Source organism: Passer domesticus, unplaced genomic scaffold (genome assembly GCF_036417665.1).
Source record: "Passer domesticus isolate bPasDom1 unplaced genomic scaffold, bPasDom1.hap1 HAP1_SCAFFOLD_60, whole genome shotgun sequence".
NCBI lineage: Eukaryota > Metazoa > Chordata > Aves > Passeriformes > Passeridae > Passer > Passer domesticus.
This window is the reverse complement of record NW_026990165.1, coordinates 555,088-568,104: the sequence shown is the minus strand read 5'-3', so window position 1 is coordinate 568,104 and position 13,017 is coordinate 555,088.

The following is a 13,017-nucleotide window of genomic DNA, read 5'->3' as shown; positions in this document are numbered from 1 at the left end:
ACAGCACTCAAGGACTTGCAGCTTCACCCTCACTCCAGGCTCCAAGGCACTTTCCAAAGCTGCAGACTTCACCGCGAAACAGATCCACAGAAACTTGCCGCTTCTGCCTTTTGCCTGACAAGAAGGCTTCGCAACTGCGCGGTTCCTTTCCTTGGCCACACGGGACAGAAATGGCCCCCCACAGCTTCAGGGACAGCGCAGTCATCTCCTTGCAGCTTATCAAAAGCCAAAAGACAGCTGGGCCAAAAGAGTCTGTACGAGTGAAGAACTCCTCAGGAATACTGCAGAACACTTCCACAAGCCAACCACACCTTTCCACGATGGAAAAACCAACATAGCCCTGGGATCTCCAGCACTGCCATGTGTGCCCTTGGCCAAAGCACTGCAGAAGCCCAGAGATAGAGCTTCACTGAGTCAGGCAGCCAAAGGGTCATCCAGAGCCCCCAGCTCTTCGGTGCCTCAGCATGACAGGTTAAAGGCCAATTTTGAGCTGTCACTGCCCACAGGAAATGGCTACATCCTGCAGGACTCCAGCACTCAGCATCCTCGGCCAGTAACACAAAGTGCTGGCTCCTCAGAAACTTGCACCTCTGCTTTGCACTAAAGGCAGCAGCACCCACAACTGGCACTTAGTCTCTTGGAATGATGGGGCTGTGCTGTGAGCACAGCTGGACGCATGTGGTTGTCCTGCTCACTTTGCTCCTTTTTGGCTTCTTGTCCAAGAGCAGAAGGAGCCAGGGGAGAGACGGCTGTTGCTTTTGTCGTCTGTGGCAAGACAGAATCATGAGGGACAGGTTGTTACCTACCATTTCTAACCTCATTTCTCCTCGCATCTACAACCAGAACTTCTAAGGAGAACTCATCAACTGTGTCACAATGGTCTTTTGGTTCCATGACCCCTCCAATGCATCATAATGGTCTCCACAGTTCTATGAGACTTGGTGTCACAATGGACCCTCTGTAGATGGGTCCTCACAGTGTCACAATGGTCCCTACCTTCCATGGAACCATACAGCTTTAGTATGGTCCCCCTGTTCCATGAGGCGAGCGAAATATCACAGTGCTCTCCATGATTCCATGAAGCCCCATGGTGTAACAATGGTCCCTTGGTCTCACAGGGCCCCACAGTGTCACAATGGTCCCTTGGTGTCACAGGGCCTCACGGTGTCACAATGGTCCATGCATTCCATGGGCCCTGTGCTGCTGCATTCCCCCCTCCCCTTCTCAGGCCGCCCTGCCAGCTCAGAAATGCTCCTTGGGCCTCGGCCTTGGCCAACAGCCTCTGGGCTCAGCTCCTCTGCAGCTCAGCACAAACACTGTCTGCTCCAGGCACTGCTGTGCCCAACCAGCTCCTGGTTGCTGTAGAAGCAGCCCTGGGAACTGGTTTTGTTCCCTCAGTGGCACAACATCCCTGTTCTCACAGTGCCAAAGAAAGCTGTTGATGCCAAGTGCGGCCAGGATGAACCATTGCTGTGACTGCAGCCCCTCTCTTGGGGCCCTACAAACAGCACTGCAAAAGGAGCCCCTTGGAGCTCTCCTGGGCCAGCGACTCCCTCTGAGTGGGGCCTCTCCCAGCCGGGAACTCTCCCATTTGCTGCACTCGGGGATCCTGAACAACGAGGGAGCCTGGGCCGATCCCCCCACTCCTCCAGGCTCAACCCTTCACCCGCTGGGGAGATGCCAAAGGATCCACAGGGAGCATTTCCTGCCCTCAGGGGAATTTCTCACAGGTGCCTTGCACTGACTCTTTGTGTCTGTGTGCACACAGGAGTGCCTGTGCTGGGGAAATGTGGCAGAAATGCTGCTCTCGGAGGGGTTGGAGTGCCTTGGATAGCTGACTTAGTCAGGCCTGTAATTGAGATTAAGTCATGAGTTTTTGCTAAGTTAAATGCTGCTAAGAGTTGTTCTTAGGCTAAGTTTAATACAAGTTATAAGCTAAGTTAAATATTGTTAAGTGTTATTCCTCTTTTAAAATGCTAAGTCATAGGTTTTAACTTAGCTTAAATACTATTAAGTGCTGTTCTTTTGCTAAATTTGTGAAGTTTAAGGTATCAGTTAAGGTTAAGGTATAAGTTAAGTCCTGTTCAGTTTGAGCCCTGTTCAGCTTTTAGGCCCTATTCCTTTTATCCTTGCTCTCACTGTCCTTGTGTCACACACGCACAAAGAGACAGTTCTTGGTTCATTTCTGGTTTGATTGGCTGGATTTTGTTTGGTTTTGTTGATACTTTGTTTCTTTGTTGTGCCTGAAGTGTCCAGTCAAGAATGTCACTTGCCAAAGAACTTTGTGGTGCTGTCACTTAATATTAAATCTGATTTTTGCTGATCCGTTGCTGGGGATTTTTTCTCAAGCTTTCGTTTGTAGCAGGGTGAAGGAGCCCTGGCCCAGGCTCTGGCCCTGGGGGACACGAGGACGCTGCCAAGGGGGGTCCCTGTCCCCCTTTCCCACCCCCATGGCCCTGGCCCCCCGTCCCCGTGTCAGGCTCTGGGGTCGATCTCGTGGAACATCCTCTGGGGGAGGCTGCGGCACCGGGGGCGGGGGGACCCGGGGGGACAGGGGACCCCGCTGTGCACGAGCAGGGTTGGACTGCTCTGGGGGAAACTGTGAGGGGGGGCTGGAGCAGAGTGACCTCCCCAGTGACCTCACACAGCCCCTGTGATGTCACACAGACCATGTGATGTCACAGAGCATCTGTGATGTCACACAGCCATCTCTGTGATGTCAGACAGCCTCCTGTGATGTCACTGAGCCCCCTATAACGTCACACAGCACCCTTGTGATGCCACAGAACCAACTAAGGGATGTCAACCTGGAGTGTCATGCAGCTGCACTGTGATGTCACAGAAGACTCTGAGATGTCACAAAGTCACCATGTGAGGTCACAGTCTGTTCTGTGATGTCACAGCCTGCTCTATGATGTTACACAGCCATCTAATGATGTCACAACCCAATCTCTGATGTCACAGAGCCACCCTCTATGATGGCAAAGTCTGCTCCATGGCTTCACACCCTACTCTATGATGTCACAGCTGTGAGATGTCACAACCCCCTCAGTGATGTCACAAAACCCTCTCTGTGATGTCATACTGCCACTCTGTAATGTCACAGCACGCAATTTGATCTCACAGCCTTCTCTATGATATCATACAGCCATGTCATGACGTCACAGCTGCTCTGTTATGTCAAAGAATCCCCTCTATGATGCTGTAGCTGCTTGACAACCTCACACAACAAACTCTGTGATGTCACACAGCTCCTTTCTGGCATCACAGCTGCTCTGTGCCTCTATGAGACAGCCACAGAGGTGCCGCTGTGACACAGCCCCCTCTGGGACATCCCCCAGCCCCTGCCAGTGCTGAGCCCCTGTCAGCTCTGGCTGTGCCCTGCTGGTGTCCCTGAGCTGCCCTGGCAGTGCCCCAGCCCTGCTGGGCTGTGCCCAGGAGCTGCTCCTGTCCAGAGCTGTCTCTCTGCAGCGCTGCCCTTGCCAGGAGCTGCCTCTGGGCCAGGAGCCCGGCCCAGCTCAGCAGCACAGACACAGCACCAGGACTTTAATCACCCTCTGGGGCTTTGCTGCTCTTTGTATCTGCCATGGCCAAAGTGCTGCCTAAGTTGGCTCTGTCAGGGCCTGCAGCTGCTGCCCATCCCTGTGCCCTGTGCAGCCCAGGCTGTCCTACGGTGTCCCTGCCCTGTGTCTCTGTCCCTGCAGGCTGTCGTCATCCCCTGGCTGTCCCACCTGGCTGGCCCCTTCCTTTGCTGACAGCTCTGCCTCCTGCCTGCCTCTGCCTGCCCACACAAAGCCTTGGGCTGCTCCAGGCTCCTTCTGGGGGACATGTTGCACCACAGCCCTGCCCTGGCAGGGAAATTCCTTTCTCCTGGTGTCCACTTCGGGCTTCCTCAGCTGCCCTTGGTGCCATTATTGCCTTCTCGTGCTTATATTCTCTATGAAGAAAAGCTCCAGCCTCTCTGACACCACCCTTCAATTCCTCCCAGGCTATTCCTGTTCTGTCCTGTTTCCACAGCATTGATCACAGAGCCGTGTGCTTCTACCTGCTTGTTATGTGATGAGGCCTCCAAACCCCATTTTGGGAGATTTTTGTGTCCTCTCCAAAGTATGTGAAAATGGAAAAATAATGGTCAAGGTTGTTTTCTCCCAAATCTTGCAGTGACAGAACAAGGGTCAATGTCTCTGAACTGAATGAGGGCGGATTTACATTTCTTAGAAGGAGGAAATATTTTATAACTATGAGAATTGCACAAAACTGCAAATGTTTTTCCAGAGAAGTGGATTCCCCATCCCAGGAATGCTCCAAGAGGAGGAACTTTGTGCAACCTGACACAGTGAAACTCTCTCATCCCCGAGGACGGAATTGCTGTTGTGTGGGTTCTCTGATGTGCTGGGTGCCCTCACAAAGCTTCTGGCCAGAATGTCTGCTGAGGGCAGCCAGGCTGCTGCAGGGGCAGTGACCTCACAGCCATCACCATGGCAGCCCTGTCCCCTGGGCCTGGCTCTCCCTTTTCCTCTGCCCCTGCCTTGTCTCTGCTGGCATGAAGAGTTTTGTCATTCATATCTTGTCCCCAAGGTGCTGGGGCCAATGGCTTCCCAGGCAGGCTCCTGGAGCAGAAGTGGCTTTTCAGAGCCCAGGCAGAAATGAGCCCTGAGGCAGCAGCTCTGCAGTGCTGGCCACCAGGCCGGGCTGCCAAGGGAGGCTTCTGGCCATGGCCTGAAAGCAGCTGCTGCTGCCAAGGTGCCTTTGGTGCCTCAGGCTCTGCCTGGCACAGCTCCCAGCACGGCACTCTGCCCTTGTGCCCGAGCCCTTCCCTGTGCTGGGGCTGGCCTGGGGCTTTTCCTGCAGCGGGACCTGCCCTGCTCCTGGCACAGGAAAGGCAGTTCCTGCTGGAGCAGGAGGCTCTGCCTGCAATGGGCTCCAACAACCCCAGCCAGGCCGTTTGCAAAGCCCCAGTGGGAAATAAAGGAGGAGGGTCCTGCTGATTTTGGGGTGAATAAAGCTGGAACCAGCCTGACTCCTCCATCCTGAAGTTCAATATCCTCAGAGGGAGCTGAAGCTGTGGCAGAGATGGAAAAATTCCTGGAGAAAGGAACAACCAAGTGACACCACTGAAAGCTTCTGCAGAGCTGCTGAGCTGGCCCAACCTGGGCACATCTGGTTGACAGGCCAGCACTTCGGACTGGAAAAGTCCTGACCCAAATTTTATTGGTAGCATCTCCTGACATTTCTTTTCTTGGGATGTGTGGAAATTCTACCCTGAAGTGGGGACACACCTCAAGATCACGTCTCCAGGTTGAACCAAAGGGATTTGCCCACGGTCATTGGTCTAGGGCAGTGACATCAATCTCTGCTTAATTACTGGTTTTGTTTTAATCCAGTTGCTTAGAAATCACTTCCGAGTGCTCTAAATAATAAAATATGTAACAGCTCTTATATCTTGGTGTAAATATTTCTAATTAAGATAATTTTGTCTCATCATTACCATGGTAGATATTTATATAAATATCTCTGGTTTGCTATCCTTAATCCTGGGGGACAAATTCTATAAAGGTTAGATTCCACTTTGATAATTATTTACACATGAAGGCTTGAAAATTCTGGAGATGAGACTGGATCAGCTGCTCCATGGCTGTTCTCACAGAAAGAATTTAGAAAGCCTGGAGGTCCTTAGGGGTATTTGGGTGTGGATATGACAGTGTGGTGAGAGACAGAGAAAGCAAGATAAGTTTCCAATGAATTGGTCAGGGAACTTTTAGGGAGCTGGGGGGAAAGAATTGAATCTATCCACAGGTGGTGTGTATAGTAAGTTGGTTTTTCTCCATAAAGTTGTTTACTGAAGGATATTGTCTTAATTAGCCAATCATGTGTAATGTGTTGACTAAATGACCAATGAGGTCCACCTGTAGCAAACCAAGGTATAAAAGAAGAGGATTGCATAGACAGGTGGCCTTTAGCCCTTAGCTTTCTGGTCTGAGTCTGTGCCATCTCTGACTCAACGGTGACATTTGGGGATCTGTGGGGCTATTAGGGATCCTCTCTGCACGCTGTGTCCTAACAGGAGCTTTTCCAATAAACATTGCCTGAAGCTCCAACTGTGCACATGACAGGAACCCCTCTGAGTGCTTCTGGGACATCCCAGCACTTTGGCAGCCTGGGGACTCCTGGGATGTCACTGTGGAGCCCCAGTCAGTGCCTGTGACAGATTGGTGCCTTTGCAGCCCAAGGTCCCCTGGGATGTCACCATGGAATGGCTGTGACTGCCTCTGAGCACAGGGCCCTTTACCATCCCCAGAAACCCCTGGGAGGTGTCCATGGAGTCCCTGTCTCTGCCTGTGACATTCCAGCTGTTGAAGAGCCTGGAGACTCTTGGAAAGTCCCCATGGAACCCCTCTGAAGGCCTCTGACAGATCTGATCTTTAGCGGGCAACCATCCCCAGCCCCCTGTTGCTATGGTCAGTTTCCATGGTAACCATCCCCAGCCCCCTGTTGCCATGCTCAGTCCCTTGGCAGCTCCATGCACACCCCAGGCCAGGGGTGGTTGCCATGGACACCAGCTCAGGCCTGCAGCCAGAGCCCGTTGCCATGGCAACCATTGGCAGCCCCATCCCCAGGGTCATGGGATCCCAGATCCACAGAATTGGCTGATCTGGGAGGGACCCATCAGGATCCTGGAGTCCAACTGCTGGCCCTGCACAGGACACCCCAACAATGCCAGCCTGGACCTGGCAGCGCTGGCCAAATGCTTCTGGAGCTCAGAGAGCCCTGGAGCTGGGAGCCTTCCCTGGGGAGCCTGGGCACTGCCCCAGCAGCCTCTGGGCAAAAACCTTTTCCTGAGATCCAACCTGAGCCTGCCGGGACTCAGCTGCAGCCGTTCCCTCCAGTCCTGTCCCTGGGCACCAGAGGGAAGAGATTCCCACAGCCCCAGCCAGGGACCCGCTCCCAAGGCTGTTGCCATGGCCAGCAGGTCTGGGACCAGCTGGGATGCTCGGTTTCCACTGGCTGGGGTTTAGGAATGGGATTCCTCAGATTCCTGCTCCAGCTAAAACCACGCTGCTGCTCTCTGCCCTCCTGTCTCCCATGGAATGCACAATAGGCAAAGATCCTGGGCTGGGATAAGAACAATTTATTGGGAACAGCAACGAGATAAAGAACAAACAGGAACAGAACAATACTGCTAACAAAAGGGAAAAGAAAAACTATTTACAGGGAAAACCGAAACACAACTCACTGGGTCATCCTGGCCACATATTTCCGCCTACCTGGCAAGGATACTCTTCTCCTCAGGGAGAGAGAGACCCTTTCCTGCCTCTGGCAATGACCTGAGGAGGGAGTGGATCTAATGACATGGCCCTGGCCAGAACCTCATGTTCATTGATCCCACATCATGTCATTGGCAGGGGCAGGAAAAGGGACAGGCGTCTTCCCAGCATGGATTACAGTGAACATGGAACACAGGTCTCTTCCCAGTGTGGATCCTCCAATTGGGTATGAAGATGGAGCCAGGCACGAAGCTCTCCCTGCAGTTGGGGCATTTACAGGGCTTCACTTACAGGTGCCTCTGTTGGTGTCTGGTTAAGTTAGAACTGTTGGTGAAGCTCTTCCCACACTGGGAACACTCGTAGGGCCTTTCCCCAGTGTGGATGCGCCGGTGGGTGACGAGGTGGGAGTTGTACTTGAAGCCCTTCCCACAGTCCAGGCAGCGGAAGGGCCTCTCATCAGTGTGAATCCGCTCATGCAGGAGGAGATTGGAGCTGGTGTGAAACCTCTTCTGACACTGGGGACACTCGTAGGGCCTCTCCCCAGTGTGGATGCGTTGGTGGGTCACAAGGGTGGATCTGTAGCTGAAGCCCTTCCCACACTCCCCACACTCGTAGGGCCATTCCCCGGTGTGGATCATCTGGTGGCTGATCAGGGTGCTGCTCTGCCTGAAGCTCTTCCCACACTCCAAGCACTTGTAGGGCTTCTCCCCATCATGAAGCTCCTCATGGACCATCAGCTCCGAGCTCTGGCTGAAGCTCTGTCCACCTTCCTGGCACAGGGTGGGTCTTTCCTCCTCAGAGCACCCTGGGCTGGGTTTGCAGGCCCTCATCCTGTGGGATCTCTTGGGCTTTACCTCCCTGTTCGATTCCTGTGCCATGGAGTCCTTCAAAACAGCTTCTTCCACGAGGTTCTGCTGTGAAGATTTGTCATCTCCGGTCTCCATCCTCAGCACCTTGTCTGGGGGATGAAGGACAAGGAGTGGATGGGCTTTGCCTCTGTGCCAGAGGGAAAGGGAACAAGACACCCCCAGTGCATCCCCAGCAGGATGGCCAAGGCAGAGGGGTTGTCCTGCAGCCACGGGCCATGCTGAGCTGGGAGATGCAGCAGGAGAGAGGGAGAAAGGGGCACTGACTTCCTCCTCACCTGCCGGGGTGTCCTGGGGCATCTTCCTCTTCCTCGCAGCATCCCCCTCCATCTGGCTAAGGTTTGGGAATGGGAAAACCTGGTCTGGGAGAAAAAAAAAAGGGATGAATACATCAAGTTTTGTACGGGTTTCAAGGTAAACCAGGTGGAGATTCTAAGCCAGAATTACAATTTAATAAGAAAATTAAGATCAAAGCAATGAAACAGAAACACTGCCTTAAACTGACACAGTCAGGATATAACCTGGCACCCTGTTGGTCAGGGTGCTGGTAGCAGTCCCATTAAATGGTGGCTGCAGTCCTGTTGCAGTGATGAACGTGATTCTGTCGAAGCAGTGATCCTGTAGAATGGTCTGGTCTTCCTCTGAAGGTCCAGTGGTGCTTATGGAGCTCTTGTCCTCTGGGAATCCAGTAGCCAAGGTGCTCCTGGTGCTGCAAGGCTCAGTTTATATCCAGGTAGGAATGCTTGGCTCCTCCCCCTGGGCACAGCATCCCACAATGGGATGATGTCATTTTACCAGTCCTGCAGGGACACTCAATGGCCCATTCACAGAAGATGGCCCCTGGAGGGCGTTATCAGGGCTGAGTCATGGAAGAGATAAAGAACACTGCCCCGCCTGTTTATTACAGTTTGTCAACATGGTGATGGAAAACATGCACTTGGTTACATCTGACACTGTAACCTGAAACAGTGGGGTAATCCCTGCTGGGGGGTGAAACCACCTCCCTTACCCAAACTGGCTCAGGTGTCAAACCCCCACTCCGGGAAGGCCACTCACACAGGGGACAATGTCACACTTGCCCTGCACCAGGGGATGTCTCTGTCCCTGTCACTCCCTTGTTTTCTCCCCCTTTCTCTTTCCATCTCTCTCTACCTCACATTTCCTGTTCAATACCATCCACTTTGGATTTGGTCTCATTAGCACCTTAACTGGGAAAGAGGCATCTCTTTAACAATTTTCTTAACCAGATTGTGACATTATTTTGGCACAGTAAGTTCAGGGCACTGTTCTCTGACCCCAAGTGCCTTTGACAACAGCATGGTTCCCTCAGAGGAGGAGGTTGTGGGTCTTTCTGCAGGAACTCTTGGAAATCTGGACGCAGCTTCCTCTGAGTGACTCATGGGAGAACTGATGAGGAAAATGGCTTTTGTGGGTGGCCAGTGTAAAGAAAATATTTTCTTGTCCTTCCTTGAAAAGTTCATTAAAATCACTGGAGGAAAGAGAGCAAATGTTACCAGCGAGACTGACAAGGTTCATTTACCCCAAGGTGAGGAGCACAAGGCTGCTGAAAGTCCCACAAGGAGCCCAGCTCCATGAGGTAAATTCCCAAATAATCCCTGAATTCACAGGCTTCGAGGCCTTCCCACATGTGAGGATACATTTTCTCTTCATCCCTATCACTACTGTGACAGCTACACGGAGCTTTCTCTTCCTTTTAATAGTCTGTATTGATCCAAATTTCCACGTTTCTTTTATCGGCACCTGCCAGCAGCTGAGCTGAACCGATGAAACTTGGAATTGCCACAGAATTGCTTCTATTGTTGGTTTATTAATGTTTGGGTTTTGTTGTCATTTCCATCACAAGTGAGTTGTGGGAAGAGCAAATATTCCTCAAGGCATTTAATGTAGTGTTAAGTTTGATTTCTGCCAAATCTATTTTGTCCAGTGCCCAGGGCATGCTTGAGGGGTCTCTGTGCCTCTTGCCCTGGGTAATGCTTGGGAGGGGCTTGGGGGGAATTTTGTCCTTGTCCCTGTCACCCCAGGCCATTCCCCAGGGAGTTTCCATCATTCTCACCCAAGGGAATGCCTGGGGGGTCTCCCTCCCTCTCATCCCTGTGCCAGGGGGTGCTTGGCCCAGTCTGTCCCTCTCAGCCCAGGGGATGCTCGGGGGTCTCTGTCCCCTCACCCTGGTGGTTGCTCGGGGGTCTCTCCATCCCGTTGGCCTCAGGGAATGCTTGTGCAGGGCTGGGGACCAGGGGCTCTGTGTCCCTCTCACCGCTGAGGGTGTTCAGGCCTGGGGGGGCTCTCTGACCTTCTCATCCCTGGGGAGGCTGTGGGGGGGTCTCTGTCCCTCTCAGCCCTGGTGTGACCCCTGCCCAAACATCATTGGGGTCAGAGGGACAGAGACACCCCCAAACCCCCAGAAGGGCTGAACCTGGGATCATGCTCATACCCCCATTTTTCTGTTTAGCCCAGAAATGAGTTCTGCACCTTTAAGGCAGGTTCTGAGAGCGAAGGCAGGGAGGAAGTGAGCAGGTTTTTTAAGAAACTGCACTCCTCCATATTCTGGCTCCTGGACAGACAGATAGCAGGACAGGGCTCTCCATTGGTTTTAGTTAGTTTTTAGCTCTCTGAGGCAGATAAGTGCCCTGGACTGTGGTTTTTCTTTTACTTTAGAGCTGTTTAAACCTGCTCTCAATATCCAGAAGAGCACTGGCAGCTCCACCTGTGGCCCATTGGGCCAAGCCTGGTCCACGGCATTTCCAGTGCTGGAGAAACTGATAAGAGACTGAGTGAGTGGAGCTACAGCCCACAGAGGGACTTTCTGAGTTTGTCATCTCTTTTGGAGCAGCAAGAGGTTTTGTTGTTTAATATTGGTCATCTGCTCTACTCGTGAATTCCTTGCCTGTTAAATAACCAGGTTTTTCCACTTTTCTCCAAGGAAATCTTTCCCCAAACTAACTGGGGGAGATGCTGCTTGAATTTGCTTTCTAGAGGAAACCCCTTTTGGAGGTTTTCTCCCAAATTTGCCCTAAACTAGGACAGGGTGGTGGAGAGAGGAGAGAGCCCCAAGTGCCTGGACTGGGAGGAGGCTGGAGAGAGGGACCCTGGAACCCCGAAACCCCCCAGCATCCCTAAGCAGGACCCTGGAGAGGGGGGATCCCCAGGTGCTCTGGGATCCTTGGCAGCCATGAGAGAGGGGACCACCAGAACCCCAGAGGGATGAGACTGGAATTGGGACACTCGTGGTGGCTTTTTTTTAGATTCACTTTTGTTTTTTGAAGGTTTTCATGGACAGCAGGTGACTTCTAGAGATGGACTTGGGTGGAAGACCTTCAGCCTCTCTGTGCTCATCCCTTGTTTTTCCCCAAAGCAGGTTTTCCCATTACCAAACCTTGGCCCAATGGAAGAGAATGCTGCAAGGAAGCAAAAATGCCCTGAGACACACAGACAGGTGAGGAGGAAGTCAGTGCCCCCTTCCCCCTCTCTCCTGCTCCATCTCCCAGCCCAGCATGGCCCCGGCTGCAGGACAACCCCGCTGCTGATGCCGTCCTGCTGGGGATGCACTGGGGGATCTCCTGCCCCTTTCCTCTGGCATGGAGGCACATTCACAGGCTCTGGGGCAGGAGGGGGAACCGCGGGCAGTTTGGGGTGCGTGGCTCGGCTGCTCCTGGCGCAGTTCCCCCGAGCCCCCGGTGCGGCTCCGCCAGGCTCCCCCACCATGGCACTGGCCGGAGGTTATTTAACAGAAATGCTGGTAAATTGACCATCTGGAATCACACTAAATACGATTTCCAGAAGCTGCTGGTTTGCTGGGCAGTTTGCCAAATTCCACATTGTTGTTTCTTTCAATAAAACTTCACTTTAAAAGGTCTTAGCAAATTCACGCTTGCATAAAATTTGTTGCTACCATGGCCTTCCCTCAAAATTAATTTACATAAAATCATGACACACTTAATTACATCCTCTTAATCCCTCCAGTAAATCCATCATGCTGTTATTTCAATCACAGATTGTTCAACTTGTCAGTGCCTTATTTCTATTAATGGCATCAGAATAAGTTATATTTTGTTGTATGTATAACTTTTAAGGATATCCATTTTTGATTCTATGATGTTTAATTTAATGCAAATTCAGGGTTGATAAGACTAAGCAAAGTTAAACTTCATTAGTGTTAGATTTGAGCAATGTTAAATTACATTTTATTAATTTGAAATCCCGCTGTTCTGGATTGAAAGAAAACATATGTATTCTATTTGCCATCTGTCAGAGGTAGGGCAGTTATCTTCTGTTAATTGGGCAGTAAATTGGACCCCCAATGGCTCCCACAGATCCCAAACACCTGCAAGGACCTCCAAGCTTTCTAAACTCCTTCTTGTGAGAGGAGCCTTGAAGCAGATGTATCCAATCCCAGTCCCAGACTTTCAAGATTTTGTATGTAAGGAATTATAAAGGTGGAATGAAACCTTTCTAGAATTTGTCCCACAGGATTAAGGATGGCAAACCACAGCTGTTTCTATAAATATATATTATCTATTATGGTAATGATTAGACAATATTATCTTAATCAGAAGAATTTGCTCCTAGGTATAACAACTGTAACATATTATATTATATCATATTATATTATATTATATTATATTATATTATATTATATTATATTATATTATATTATATTATATTATATTATATTATATTATATTATATTATATTATATTATATTATATTATATCATATCATATCATATCATATCATATCATATTATATCATATCATATTATATCATATTATATTTTCATATATCATATTATGTAATATACTAGGAAGTGATTTCAAAGTAACTGTGTTAAAGTAAAACCAGTTATTAAGCAGAGATTGATGTCACTC